The sequence below is a fragment of the Dermacentor variabilis genome, chromosome 7 (assembly GCF_050947875.1).
Source record: "Dermacentor variabilis isolate Ectoservices chromosome 7, ASM5094787v1, whole genome shotgun sequence".
Lineage (NCBI taxonomy): Eukaryota > Metazoa > Arthropoda > Arachnida > Ixodida > Ixodidae > Dermacentor > Dermacentor variabilis.
The window spans coordinates 82,668,103-82,683,927 of record NC_134574.1 but is presented as its reverse complement, the minus strand read 5'-3'; the positions used below and the strand labels follow the sequence as shown (position 1 = coordinate 82,683,927).

The 15,825-nt window shown below is 45.5% G+C and overlaps 1 long non-coding RNA gene across 1 annotated transcript in view; it reads left to right on the top strand.

Annotated features, from left to right (window-relative positions):
* The first annotated feature begins 9,029 nt into the window (after positions 1-9,029).
* The window catches only part of LOC142586883 (uncharacterized), a 63,302-nt gene continuing 56,506 nt past the window's right edge, over positions 9,030-15,825 (top strand). Inside the window, exon 1 of the long non-coding RNA XR_012829278.1 lies at positions 9,030-9,176. This is a non-coding gene — a long non-coding RNA (uncharacterized LOC142586883). The remainder of the gene's footprint in view (positions 9,177-15,825) is intronic.

Sequence of the window (15,825 nt, the reverse complement as noted above, 5' to 3'; positions counted from 1 at the left end):
TTCAACACTTCTTGACCAACCGCACGGAGGAAGGGCAAGCCGGAGACCTCAAGCTCCCCGAATGCCAGCTCGCCACCACGAGTGACCCGCAGGGTTCGGTCATCTCGCCGTTGTTCTTCAACCTAGTCACGATCGGCGTAGCGAGGGCAGTATTGGGGACCGGTGTTTGGCATACGATCTACGCGAACGACATTACCCTGTGGGCGGCCGGCGGCTCCGACGCCAGCATCAAGCAACAGCTTCAAGTGGTGGTTATCGCCATGGAGCAGCACTTTGACGCCAGCGGCCTATTGTGCTCGCCGGCCAAATCCGAGCTGTTCGTCCTCACACCGCTATGAACGGGGCGGAAACGCGCTCCCCCTCGGGAGTACAATCACTTCAAGATCGTTACTGTATCGGGCAACGCATCCCCGATGTTTCAAAAATCAGGGTCCTGGGTCTGCTACTAAACAAGAGCGGCCAGAACGACGAGACCATCAACAATCATACCACCAAGGCAATAGACGCCATCCGGCTCATACACCGAATCCCGAAACGACGGGCGGGCATGCGTGAGGACACTCTCGTGCGCCTTGTCCAGTTGTTCGTGATCAGTCACATCGCCGACGTTGCGGCCTTCCTTAACTGGCAGGTCACTGACAGGATCAAGATCATCAGGCTGATCAGACGGGCTTACAAGACGGCGCTGGGCTTAGTGGAGACCACAAGTACGGCTCGGCTACTGCAGCTCGGCATCCATAACACCCTAGAAGAAATAGCGGAAGCGCAGCTCGTCACACAAACGGAGCGCCTCTCTGGCACCAAGACGGGCCGCAGTATACTGACGTCCGTGGCTTACTACCCTCTAGCTCTCAGCCGGCAACCGTGCGAGATCAACGAGGAGGCGCCGGCCCATATTCACGTGGGCCCCGTCCCGAAGAAGTTGCACCCAGAGTACAACCAAGAACGGCGTGAGGCGTGGGCCAAGGCACTCACAGAACAACGCGGCCAAAACCCACACGCTCGGTACGTGGAAGCAGCGGAATACAAGCGGGAATGCTTCGCCGCAGTGGTCGTTGCGGCGGAAAGCGGCACCAAGACGACGGCAGCGAGCGTGCGGTGCATGGACGCCACAGATGCTGAGGAGGTTGCCATCGCTCTAGCGATCTACGAGGCCGAGAGAAACGCCGTGCACACTTTTTCCAAGTGATGAGTATGAGCGCCTGCCACAGTCATCGGCAAGCTCCAGCTACAAGACCGCGGCAGCACCATCCGTATCAAGTGGTTCCGGGCACGCCGGCGAGTGTGCACACCTAACCACAACGAGAGGGCCCATTCGGTGGTTCGTGCGCTTACCCTTCGCACCCCCGAGAGTGATCGTTCCGTGTGATGGCTCGAAATCAAGGACCGAGTAATCAGTTATGGCGAAGTTACGAAGTGTTACCCCTTAGCTCGACGGGCCATGCCACCTCCCCACCTGGAACTCAGTCGGGAGGAGGCCGCCATCCTAAGGCAGGTACATCCGGGTCACTCCTCGCCCCGGCAGTGCTCCACGTGCTTCACCCAGAACTCTATCCGAGTGAGGTATGCGGTGTCCGTGCAGTGAGTCTGGCGGACCAATGGCCTATAATTTGGGATTGTGCCAGATTTCCGACCGACGCTAAATCCAGGACAAACCCACCCGAACGTCAATGTGCAGTGTAGTCTACATACAAAAACACTGAACTATGGGCCGTCCAGCAGGCCCGGGGTGCGCTCGAAAAGCACAAGCCTCAGGATGCACAACGAACGGGCTTAACTGGGGTATTGCAGAGTTGAGCATAACGCCGGGTCGATGCTTGGGAAACGTCACGACGTGTTAAACCATCAGTTGCGGGCATTTTAATAAAGTTTTTCCTATCATATGTGTTCACTGACTTCAGCGCAATAATACAAATAATTCTAAAACATAGTCAAAATTTATCTCGAAAGGCAAAGTAGCCATTGTGATAGTAAGCCAGTAGACATACATCCGAAGAAAAGATGTACCTGAATCCGCCGTGTAAGGTTGTAAGCGTTCGCTTAGTAACTAAATAATAAGCATGTGTCACGCGCACACAAGCAAGCATGAATACATCTCACTCGTTGGCAGCGGAACCTCGTTAAGAAAACGCTCCAGGGAGGAAGCACGGCAACAGCAGGGTGGGAATATACCTTCATTCCGCCTATCGCTTCAACGTGAACTAGGCAGCGAATCTACACAAGGTCTTTACAAACACTAGCAATATCGAATGACTCGAGCTGTGAGAAAGTAATTCCAATACATAAATCTGGTTCTAAAACTGTACCAAATACCTATTGACCAACATCGTTAACTTGCACAAGCTGCAAACTGATGTAACAGATTGTTTTAAAGCCGTTATCTCCCACTTAACAAAATAATAACCTTCTTTATGAAAAATAACACGGTTTCAGAACAGGACCCACTATCCACCGCCATGGGTGTCTTTTTTTTTCTCGGTAAACCAAGGAACCAGATATTTCATGGAATCATACGAGTCATGCGTGACAAAGAGAGCGTGGCACCACTGACACTGTGGTAAATGATGCTACAAGGAAGAACCAGGCTACAGTTTGTTTCGTGCTCCAGCGAGGCCGAAGAAGCCCAGCGTTCAGCAATCAGCCTGGCCGATGAGGCCGTGAAGGCTCACCATCCTCAACCTGCGGGGACTGCTTCGTCCTCCAGCCCGTACCTGCGTGTAGGGTAAAAGGCGGGCACCCCATCTCAGTGGCATAATAAAGTTTTCAATCAATTGTACAAAAATAGAAAAGTGTTTTATGTTAAAGCACGAAAAACTGACAACTAAATAGGTCACATGAAAACACAATAGAAACAGCGAACTTCTCACCACAGTGCAAGAGAACCAGCTTATATATCAAAGCATATTGGTGCTGAAAAAAAAAACTCAAATTGGTCTCAACATTAGGTTGACGAAAACTTTTGCTTTAAAACTCAATCCTGAAGACACCTCATTATGGAGAAACACTTATCGAGGAACTTAGGGGAACTTTATGGGAAACTTATGGGGAAGCTGTACCTCGGTTCCTCAATCAGGGTGTCATGCTGCGACTGACCTGAAACAACAGTGGTACTTTGATATACATATGGCAGTATATTGATTGTACAGAACTCAGTGAAGCACAATACTTTTTTAACTGTGTTCAAGAAAGCCCTGCAGTGTTTGCGTGTGTGAGTGCCGTGTGGAAGGCCACTTCCAAATTATCTGTCTTCCTGCCAGGCAACTACTGCGTTTCAGGTAACTGTAAAATTTTAGTACCTGGCCGGTCAGTGGCACCATATACGCTTTTAAACAAACAGCACTCACCATGGGACCATATTGTACACGACCTCCCCCCTCCTTACAAACACACACGCACATCACACACAAACAGCTGGCGCACACACAATTCCATGTTGACGGTCGGTGTTTCTTTCAAAGGTGTCGAAGCATATACAGAACATTGTGCTCACAAGGTTTATTTTATTATTGCCAATATTCACTAAGCTAGCGAAGGTGTAAACCTCAGGTTAATTGAGGCGTCTGTGGTTTCCTTTTATAAGTACAGTTAAGCATACAAAAGGCGACAGGTTCACAATGACTATTTATTCATTTTAAAGGAACAACAGTCAGTGATGACAAGGGAAAAAAAAGATCTCAGATATTGTCTCCACCGGTTCCGCTACAAGTGTAATTACCACCCTACCACCATCTTCGCCATTTTGTTGTTTCTTTTTATGCGTGCCACCTATTCATGACGATATTAACATATCGTTTGTGCAACTATGGCTCAAACATATTTTTTTAAACCATGTAGCCAGTCAGAACGCGATATCAAAAACGAATATGCGCATTATCTTATAACTTCCTTTTTGATAACTCTTATAAACTAACCTTGCTATTCACTTGAGGGCACGTGTTGAAACGGCGGAAATAAAGCCGATCAGTCGAGAAGTAATGTGACGACTTGATTACTTCTTGGCCTCAATTTCGGAATCTGTTCATATGCTTCGAATAGAATATTTAGGAAGTTAATCAGTGAATTGTTTTGACTAGCAACCTGAACATTGCAATATGTCGCTCAAATTAAGTTCTCTTCTTCACGCAATTCATATCAATAGGCCGGATGGTGCTATATGCTCCATGCACGTTTTCTGTTTCGAACTAAAGAAAAGTACAATTTTCGCTGGAAAGGCGAAGCATCCCTTACGACTGCAAATTAGTAGACATCTATACGAAGTAAGGTTGCTAGTTTTGTCGGCAGTATACACGTCGAAACATTCGCTTAGTAACCGAATTAACGAGCGTGGTGTGAGTGCGCACAAGCAAACGGGAACACGACACACTTGATGAGCATGGACACTCGTTGTCAGAACACTGGTACGAGCAAGCGCAGCAGGAGCCCCGAGCGAAGTGACCTTGGTGTAATCTATCGGTTCAACGCAAGAGCGGCGAAAACAGAGCGCGCACAAAGGCATGAGCCATCTGCGTGTAAATTTCAAGATACCTCGCGCGGTCGCGCGCGCGAAGTACGCACCTGTTCACGGAGTCCAAGTCCCTCCCGCGTTGCCTCCGTCAGTTCCCCTTGCGCTTGATCACAAAATGTGCAGTCGCAAACAAAGTACACGTCAGCTATTTCTGTAACAATGTCTAGCAGAATGGCACAAGGTAGAAAATAGTCCCGATAATTTAAAGCGGTGGACACATTGCGTTAACTTTGTATTATTAGTTGCGTCAAACAGTGATACATGCTGCTTTTTTAGTGAATGTTTTACTGCCGTTGAATTAATGCAAATTTCGAGCATTTGTTTCTTATTTTTGCAGTCTAGAATTCCTGCATTTAGTTATTCTCTGTGAGAGTCGGGAAGTGAGGCTTGCGAGCAATTCTTCGTGTCCACGAGCGGGACGACAGCATATCTTCGCGGCTCGGATACGAGCAACCTCCGCGCTACGCTTTTAAAATGCGCGGGCAGTACACAAAGCCCCGCAGTCCAGAGTTCCCGCTAACTGTTTTTAAAACGAAGCGACTTAGTTGATGGCCAGGCAAAATCACTTCCTGGCGGTAACGCATAGAAACACTCGAACCGCAGCTAACGAAGAGACAAAATCATTTCTGGATACCATGTGCCCCCATATGCTGCGTGTTCATATGCCAGCATCAAAACAAATAAAATATTACACAACAGAAGAAAAGGCACACTTTGCGTTCGCTGCAATAAACTAAACAGTTGATCGTAGCTAAGAGCTAACGTCGCTTAGCGAGCTTCGTTGAGAGCTCGCGCATGCTTTCTTTTTTCTCCCAGCGACAGTAAAACCAAGTACATTCCAAAAAGGCAAGAATAGACAATAATACTTTTCTCAAGCCCACTGGCTAGTCCTTGCGTGTGCTATAACAAAAGACTAAAGCTAAATTTAATGCTCAAATCCGACGTGACTTCGCAAAGCGCAGCATGCACTGAAAAACGTGATTGCCAAGTTTTGTCGCAGTCAACCTGAATTTTCTTTGTGGGCCACATCGTAGCCCCGTTCTATGTCATAAGCATGGGGAAAATGTTGCGTAAAGGAATACGTCGTGCACTCTTTGTAATGTACATGAAAGAAGACCACTCACCTCTTAAGATTTTCGATAGCAGGAACGGAGCATTGCCGACATGCGTTGAATCAAGAGCAGCCATATTGATTATGGCAAAAGGCGTCAAAGCAGTACTGAAAACAGCGCGGCGTGCGTTGTACATGCAAAAAAACAGTGTGTATGAAATGAAAAAGCTCTTATCTTTTATGTTACATTTTTTAGGTAGATACAATAATTAAAACGGTTACATTTTAAGTTTGATTCGATTTATAAGCTAGAGATCAAGAAGAACCGAAAATACCAGTTTTTTTTAAAGATGTTTTTGTCATAGAGCATTCACAGAAAATTTCTTTTGCGGTTCAGGAAAAAACCTGTAAACACGTCTTTGCCACTGTGTTCCGTTGTGTCAAAGGTTCATGCAAAGACTACACTGACGATATAATTGCCACCATGCTGTGGTGGCCGATATTTCATGATCTCACCAGGTACCGGCACAGAGCACCCTCTGTGCCTACTGAGGTTGAGGCGACAGTAAGAGAAAAGCCGCCGCCCGGAGGAACGCAATAAAAACAGCCGTTTTGTTCTTCTAGGCCGCATACTAAATTTTACCCAGCTGATTCTTGTGCTTATTAGTCGTGGCAGCAACCAAGAAACACAGCTCCGCAATATGTTCCCGCATAAGGATATGTAGAGCGAGCACCCTTGTTCGTGGCTGAAGGGGCTCCAGGGCTGCGGGATGGCTCTGACATGCGAAATTGCGGTTTAGTAACTACCACTAATTGAAGGTGTGCTTAGGTCTAATTTGTCCTGTGTCTGCGCTGTCTTGGAGCCCTTCGACCACGGCCACCTGTGCTGCAGATCATATTGCGCGTGACTGTACACCTGCGTGCCTGCGGAAAACTTCCGCAAGTGCTTGCGCGACTCTAGACAGCTGTGGCTCCCACACTGTCCTGCCTGAGGAGTCGAGAGTGCTTCGAAATACTCAAACTGGAATGACGCTCTATGAAATAACGCTATAATGTCCTGCTTCAGCTATATTGCACTTCGGAAAAGCTGGTTATAAATGAGTAGCGTATAAGCTATCATAGCAATATTAACACAGATGCGGGACTGGTAATTCTCTGATTTTGTTTTTCAACAGCAAGCAAGTATTACTTCAGGATAAGACAGGTGCACACCGTAGTTAGCGGATATGATTTAACCAACGAGCGACACATTGCTACGTTTTAGGAGTGAACAACATAAAATTACATGTGAACGCTGCACTGAAATACCAAAACCTAAACCAAATCTTCAGTTCTGTGTTTCTGCCATGGGGTGGGAGAGTGTGCAACTAACTCCTATGTGGCTTAAAAAATATCTCGGAGTACGGTATTCAACCGCAGCTGACATGGCGTGTGACGATGGGTGCGTGCGAATAAATCACTCAGCACGGCTTCTAAAGAATCCGCAATCATACGATTGGGTTTTATGACACATAAGTTTGGATGACTCTGTTTCATAAATTGCTTTTGGGAACAATGTTACGCCATGTGCAGAAAGTCAATCTGGGCATGAATCAAAACCTGAGTCTTCGGACTGCATAAACATGCAATAGACATATAGTTGGAGCCGTAGTTTTATATGAGCAACTTTGTCTCGCAAATCAATTACAAGTGTTCGTCAATTCCAGAGGCTTCCCTAGCTCAAGCTTTAACCGCTCCTGAAGAAAACTTTAGCATTACACACCACATTCACTGCATTTGAGTCGTGTTGCTTGTCTTCATGAATCTGTCTCTCATCTGACTTTTTCAATATGGAACTTGTAGTTTGAATTATTCGCGAAAAATGCACTCCTTTAACTGAGGGAGCGCTATCTTCGCGCCGCTGACGCGTAGTGCCTGAAGTTGGTAGGTGTCCAGAATTGCTAGATGTGTTTGCTGAGCAGTTGCAGCACTTTATCAGCAGTTGCAGGAACGAAGGCTGCTACAAAGGACTTCTGATCTTTGCTACTAAGAATTTTTCTTCGACATGAAGACTAATAAATTCCAATGTCGAAGGGTCAGCTTCTGCTTGGGCCAACTTTTCTTCGACCGCTTCTGGTCAAGTACAGGTAATCGCAATTTATATATGTGGGTCAAGCTCTCGGCTTTGTTCATTGCGTTTTTTGCGCCTATTCTGTGATGCTAAACACGAGGTGAAAAGAAAATTATATATGTGCCTGAATAACGCGTGCCAACACTGTGGTATCGTTGCAAGTCGCAACGCATTGCTTCACTATACAGACACTGGAATAATTCTAAGCGCTGAGGATTTTTTTACCCTACAACACAATGTATGTGCAGGAGTCTTTTCCGAATTTGGCACCCATTTATCTACGGCCGCTGCGGCACAGAGCTGCGCCTGCGATCACAAGCTGAACGGCGCAACGCCATGGCTCCTTAAGTACCTCGCCGGTTTAAGAACAGATAATGCAATATTGGTGAAGAAACATTGAGTAATTTTATCTTTAAGCAATTTCCGGTCGTAGTTCTCCTATATGTGCTATATTTTAGAAAAATCGAAATAATAACGGTTATTTATACACTTCATTAAACGCTTGTTCATGTAAATGCAAATATGTAGTTCCTACGTCACAGCATGCATTAGATGTCACCGACTCACTTTGCACGGTATAGAAATATATTGCTCTCCTAATGTTAGTACATGAATGCATCCTGAAAAGCAAGAGAGCCAAACTTGTTACAGTTCACCACAAACTGTGCAAGGTGTTGCTTGAAGCTACGAACTTGGCATTATGAAACCAAGTTTGTTGATTTTGAGACGAGGAAGTGCAGATCGCTAAGGTATATTTATGTGCGGCATGCATTGTCCACTTCAGTTAACATCCAATTGCACCGCTTTTTTTATGCCAAGCCAGTCTCCTGAACAACATTTTCTTCGCTATTTTCGCACTGTGACTCTTTCAACTTCTCCCTTTGTGCACAACTGTAGCTTAGCTACGTGTTGGATAGCTGACAGCGTTATTGTGCTTTTTTTTCCTAGCGCATTAAGTTTAGGGACAACTGCACGACCTTTCTGTCTTGCAAGCTTTGCTTCAAGCCTGGAAGACGTCGGCTCGAGAGAACGTTTCTTTTGTCCAAATGCGAGGAATATACTCTAATAGAATGCACCACATTTTGTTTTTCAGAAAATTGAACAAAGGATACCTTTATTTTCTCATCTTATTTTTACCTGAGGCGGATCATGTGACCAGTGCGCGAAGTTGCTTCTACAGAACAAAGCACAAGGTAGAGACAAGTAAAATATGACCGCTCCAGATTATTGTGCTACGAATTGTCATATATATATATATATATATATATATATATATATATATATATATATATATATATATATATATATAGTGAGAGAGAGAGAGAGAGAGAGAGAGAGAGATTCCTCATTTGGTTGCCCCTGTAGGCCTCATACTATTTCACATGCTGCTATTGGAGGGAAGCATGACAGACAAAAAGTTCATTTTTGCATCTTTATTTCCTATCTATTTCATCACATTGGAATGTCAGTTACCCGTTCTCGGTTATGGGAAAAAAAACGACTTCCGCAAGGTAACGTAGATCTTCTTTACATATACCTAGTTTGTCTTGATCAAGTGAGCTTCATGCTTTGGGAAGGGTTAATAATACTGTATGAGTTCTATGATACGGCTCCTGATACTGCTTACTGAAAGGTGACTACAAAATTGTACTGAGTGGTGTAGCCCACGAACAAATACATTCCGAAATATATATTTGAAATGACTTATTGTGAATAGACTTATAAAATTAGTATGCATATTTCATCGCTGGCGTTATTACTTCTTCCTGCCTGGGGTGCCACTAATTGCAGCGACTTGCATATCGTCCTTTTCTTTCTTTTCCCTCTTTCCACAGTGAGCCTAAGGTAAACATTTTGAGTTAACACTTGGCAAAGGTGCCATTCATCGACAAGCAGCAGTAGCAAGATCGCAATCAGTAGCAAGATCGGGACACGTTAGCAATTGCCGCCTGTCCGTTTTCAGAAAGACGTATAGGGGTGTGAATGCGTATGTAAGCTACCGTATGTGACTTAGCCATGCTCATCAGCGATCGCCCGAGGATGGCACCTGTGTGCCGTCCTGTCTTCTGCGTTATAATATCCAACGCGGGCGCCTAGAAGAACCAGGAGTTAGGGAGAAATTCATTTGTGAGTTTGTAGAGCTAGCGCTATACTCAGAGAACTATAATTTGGTCAGCTGTTAGCTGGATGAACTCGCCTTCGATGGTTCGCTTTTAGCTCGAAATCATAGCTCAAGTAGCATTACTTAAACATTAGATTTATAGTGGTATTACTGGCGCCCACATATGTGCCCAAGAGCATCAATACCTAATACCGTGCTATCAGAAAGCTATCATTGGTGATTATCTCTCTGCAGTTCTGGCGATCAATTCCAAACAGTTTCCGTAGTTGTCGATTGGTATTCCATGCCAATCATTGTCATATTGCACTTGCTTTATTTGTCAAACAAGCGATAATAGCTGAGCTGCTGAAATGCTGCATTGTATTTCCGTAGGGAAAAGATTTAGTCTTCCTTAATATTTATGCCAAGCTGTTCTGAAAAAAAGCTCCGAAAAATTGCAACAACATGCATTTATCCGACCTATATTTTTCGGTTACATGTCCTTTTCTCCTAGCGGGATCATTTCGTAAATATAGAAGAATCATTACTAAACTGCTAAATTATCTAATTAATGCCTTAAGTTACGAAGAGAAAGTTGTTCATGAGTCGTAAAGCCTCAAATTTAGTCGTTCTCAGCGTGCTATATCGTGCACGCTGAGAACGCTTTACTGGCAGCACGCGAAATCAAAAAATAGAGCCGCAACAATAGCGGTTTGTTTCAAGAACCTAACTCTACTGATAGCCCGAGAAGGCCACTAACTTTAAGTGGCAAGTTGTCGGTGTTGGTGTTGCTTTCGTTGTTAGTAAGCTACGTGTTCCACTGAGTGACCACAGATTGGGGGGATTATGGTGATCACATCGGCAGACAAATAAAAAAAATTGCTGGCACTCCCGTAATCGAGAGTAGTTGTAAGCATGAAAAGGCAACCGACCCAGCAGACTGGTTGGAGTTGATACTTGTCATGATCTTAAAATGGGTGTAGTGCACGTTCCCAGCAGCACGCCCTAGCACACTACAGCGCGCGCCATACTATGCATTGGCACATATGGACGCTGCCGAGCTTGAAGAATGAAAATGCCTGAAGGAGGCGCTTTTACTTATTTTATTTTATGGAGATAACGCAGCGTGGCCCCGTCTCTTCAGCCGATGCGAAAACCGCGCCGCTGAACTCAAGCACCACTGCCGTAATAAAGAGCGCTGCTAACTCTTTCTCAATGCCAAAAGATGGCAGTGAAGTATTTGGTGCCTTGTATCTACATTTTGAACGTCGCTACTGGAAACAACAAATACAACTTTAGCTACAGTAAGTGGCACATTGAGTGATATTGTGAAAAAAGATTAGGAAGAACTCAGAATCAATATTTTTGTAACTTGTATGAGCAGTAACTGGCTTATGTAATGCGGCCATGTGCGAAAGCTTAAAGGCCGGATACTGCATTTTCTTAAGTTTTGGCTGGTTTCCCGGATGATATCGTTTTGTTCTCGCTACTTGTCCGGGTAACGACTCTGGATTTTGGCTTGAGGTTACTAAAAGGTCACCGACAACAGGAGCTAAAATTATTCCATATATAAAGCATGTAAATGGGATAAAATTTTGGCAAACAGCGGACGCAGTACTTCGCTTAAGGCAAAAGACCTGCTAGTTTAGCTGTGTAATTTTGGCTCTAGTAAAGTCGCTATGAAGTTCTACGATGGTTCTTTTCTGTCCACATCTTACTTGGAAGTCAATATCAACATCAATCAAGATGTTGAAGTTTTCCGGCTGCAAAGTTTCCGGTGGATGCGATCAACAGCGTCAAAGTATTCGGCGAACAGAAGTTGAAGCACGTTACTCTTTATAAGAAGACTACTCGCCGAGCAGACCTGAAATACTTCTAGAGAATAAAGTGTGACAGTGGTGTTGTGAAATTGATCTTGAAATGTCACCAATGTGCCTCCAAAAGGCAAGTAAGATTAGAGCGTTTACCTTTCTAACGTCACTGACGATAGCTCATTGGTATCGAGTGCTCATCACTACATAACCTTGTCAATAACGATAGGTATGAAATAGCCCTGAATGGTGCTGTCTAGCTGTACATGAAGTAAGATCCCCTTGGTTGTTTCAAACATGCATCCAAAACCTTTCGAATAAGAACTGCGAAATCATTCGTTTGAATATTACCAATAAAAGCGCTAGAAATCTTCTGTGCAAATGACTCTGTAGCATTAATCTGGGTAGTGATAACCCGCCGTTGTTGCTCAGTGGCTATGGTGTTGGGCTGCTGAGCACTAGGTCGCGGGATCGAATCCCAGCCATGGCGGACGCATTTCGATGGGGGCGAAAGGCGAAAACACCCGTGTACTTAGATTTAGGTGCACGTTAAAGACCCCCAGGTGGTCGAAATTTCCGAAGTCCTCCAATACGGCGTGCCTCATAATCAGAAAGTGGTTTTGGCATGTAAAACCCTATAATGTAATGTGGGCTGTGATACCATGCATACATAGCCTTAAAGGTGGTTTCAATAAGTCTCAAAATGTTGTAAAATGAGGATGCCTTCTTTATCTACAAGTGAATCACTGGGGTGCTCTGCAGAATCAATCGACCTAATTGTGTTTTGCAGTTATAGGAGCAAAATGCATTGCGCATTATGGTCCAATGGGCAAGATGGAGTGTACGGCTAAACCGACACTGGTGTAAATAAAGCTCACTATGAGCATCCACAGGGTAATGGTGGGCTTGGGATGCCAACTTGCAAGCCTTCCCCTGCAGCTCGAATGGAGTTTCAAGAACACAATTATTTTCCAGCTCTGATCCTGCTTCAGGCATCGTGAACGGGATTTAGGAATTCTGGGGCCCTATGATGTAACATTATTCCAAAATCTTTTCATTCCAATCCACGGACGTCAAATTCGCGTAGCCGCCGACGCAAGCATCGGGTGGTCACGTACAGGGTTCTCTGAACAGACCAATCAGATGCTCTCTTTGTTCATAGGAGGTCACTTTTGTTTGCTTGTCTTATCTAATTGGCCGAGAAGAGGCGAGGAGCATGCTTAAGTGGAGACGGATTAAATTGGGCCGAGCCACTGCACTGAATGTCGATAACCGGAGGAAGAGTGTGGTGCCGGCGTCTGCGATTGGTCTCCTTTCTCTTTCTTAGCTTGCGGTGAGTCGTCGACAATCACGGCGGCATGCAACGGAAGCTTCAGAATGACGCTAAAGCGGATTCTCAGCGAAGAATAGTTGGCAGAACCAGGCTGTAAACGCGTGGAATGTTCTCGAAAACGTTACATGGCCACGCCAAAAGTTTTATTACACGCAAGTAAACCTACGCTCTTTGGTAGGGGCGAGTAGCTAGTGCCGGAGCGATCGGGCAGCCATCTTTTATTTCTTTCGGAATGGGGCAGCCTGCGGCTACTCAGAAGAAAATTCAGTTTTTTTCGGTATATTAATGCATCTTTGACGCGTACGCGTTACTTTGACGCATTAAGTTATTGTGGTTTTGTGACCTCGCGTGAGAGGCAGGTGAAGTGGGCGCAGCCCGAAAACTTTTGACCAAGAGCCGAGTGCTAATGGCAAAAAGCGTCGAATCAGAAATAACTATTTTTTTGTTCTGTCAAGTTATACATAATCAGTGGCTGCACGTCATATCAGATGGGGAACTATCGCAGTTTTCGTGACGTCGCGTGACAGACAGGTGAAGTGGGGGTGGTCCAAAAGAATTTTGCCCTATCGCGGTGGGCTGATTGCAGGATTGGAATAGAAAGCCTTGGAATAGTTTTACGTTAGAGCGCCCCAGAAGACAATTCACTTTTGTTCGGCATAATAATGCATCGTTGAAGCGTACACGTCATTTAGACGCGGTGAGTTCTTGCAGTTTTGCAACGTCACGTGACAGGCAGGTGAAGTGGGTGCAGTCCGATAATTTTTGCCCAATACCTGAGCGCTAATGGCGAAGAGGTGTCGAATCAGAAACAATATTTCTTTTTGGTTTGGTGAAATCATGCATAATCAGTGTGCGCACGTCACATCAGATGGGAGCTATCGCTGTTTTCCTGACGTCGCGTGATGGACAGCTGGAGCGTGGGTGATCCAAAGAAGTTTTTGACTAATCGCGGAGGGCTGATTGCAGGATTAAAATAGAAATGTTTGGAACAGGTTTACGTTATAGGCGCCCCTGGTTAGCATTTTCCAGCTTACGCCGGAACAAGCTTGGTAGCTTTTTTGTTGCGCACTTCATCACGACAGCGATTGAGCAAAGAACTACATTGATGAATCGCTACTTGAGGACTTCTAACGCATGTTTAAAAAATTGCGATATAATGTCCAGCTGGCTAAGCTCCAATTATTCCTGTCAATTGATAGCTAGCTAGGACACTAGACGTTTGTAAAAATGTTGATTGGCATAATTTTTTAATGACCGCTGTGGTTTATGAATAAGATGCTTTTTAAATGTCGTAGTTCTAGTCAACCGGCGTGATCGCTTGTTCTGCAGCTTCTGAAAAGTACACAAATAGATACAGAAGTCTTTCTATCCAAGACCACTGGGAGATCTTATGAAATATTGTATTATCATGATCTTGAAACTACTGACACTGACACTGCGAAGATTGTGGGTCACCATATTTTGCTGTGTGGCGATGAAGGCAACAAGGACATAAATGAGTTTGTACAGTTCCGTAATAACGCAAACCTCACGTGTTACATTCCTACTAAAATACGCGGAGTCGTATTTCGTAGATTTATATAACGTCACTTTTTCGTGTAAGTATTTAGTTTCTTAGCAGCAGTGATCGATGCTGAAACGAAACGGCATGAATAAGACTAAGGCTAATTTACCAAGGACGAGCACTATTAGAGGAAAGTTTAGTTATGAAGTTTTACGGGCGAGGAATCCACAATGTCACAATGGGACATCCGTAGTCCAGTTAATTTTGACTTGCTGGGGCTGGCCTTACTGTCCTTACTGGCCCGTTTTTGAAATTCGACCACACATGGGTGTTACCGGCGCGGCCTGGTTCAATTTTCCGACCCAACGCTACCCCACAGCGGCGCCAAGAAGGGCGCCAACGCGGCACACGAGCTGAGCCAGGCACTGACGTCAGCGCTACGGAAAAGTAGTTCTTCGAGGGGGCGCTTCCGCTCGCGCGGGCTTTTCCGCATTAGAACGCGCTCCCGCTCCCGCTCGTTCCATATCCGAGGTGCGCATCCCAGGAGGTCCCACCTGGGCCGACAAAGTGAAACAGACGAAGCCGACAGGCCGGAGGAAACACGCCCCCACACAGGAGAGCGAGCGGGCACACGATCCCAGGATCGCACAGTTGATGAACGAAAACGCCAGTCTCTAGGAGAGAGAGAGAGACAGAGGAAAGGGGAAAGGCAGGGAGGTGAACAAGAGGGGAAAATCCGCTTTGCTTCCCTACGCTGGGGAGAGAGGGGAGTTGGAGGTAAAGTTATAACAAAGTAGAGATAAAAAAGAAGCATAGACATACAAGCGCGGTACATACATACCGCCTACTGTCCCCCCACATTACAGTAGGACTTGGAGCACTCTAAATATCTATTCAGGCTACAGCCGCTTGTCCAATTCTGTTGCATTTAAAAACTGCAACAGCGTCCTCGTCGCCCTCTGCTGCGATGCCCCCCCCCCTTGTGATGGCGGCATTTTAAAATAAAGTTCCTCTGTTAGAGGTCTTCGTTGAAAGCGCGCTGCCGCGATGTCGAGCGATCGTCTCTGTAAATTTGTAAATTATAGCGAAGTCAGTCACAGATGTGTTGAAGAGTCTCCTCGTTACCACAGTCATCACCTTAGGCGTCGTAGGCCCATCCTATTCGGAAAGCGAAAGATTTGGTAAAGCCACCCCTAGCCATATACGTCAAAGGCGGCTAGCTTCGCGACAGCAGAGTCCAGCTAGAATCCAAAGGTGTAGAGAGGAATCAAGGTTGAGCATCCGGTTATTTTGAAAATGTCCTGCGTTCCACAAGGAGAACGTGATATCATGGATCAGCATTCGAAGTTTCCTAGCGGCATCTGTCTTTCATAATGGCTGCTCTTGGCCGCCTTGAAGGGCCGACCGAGCA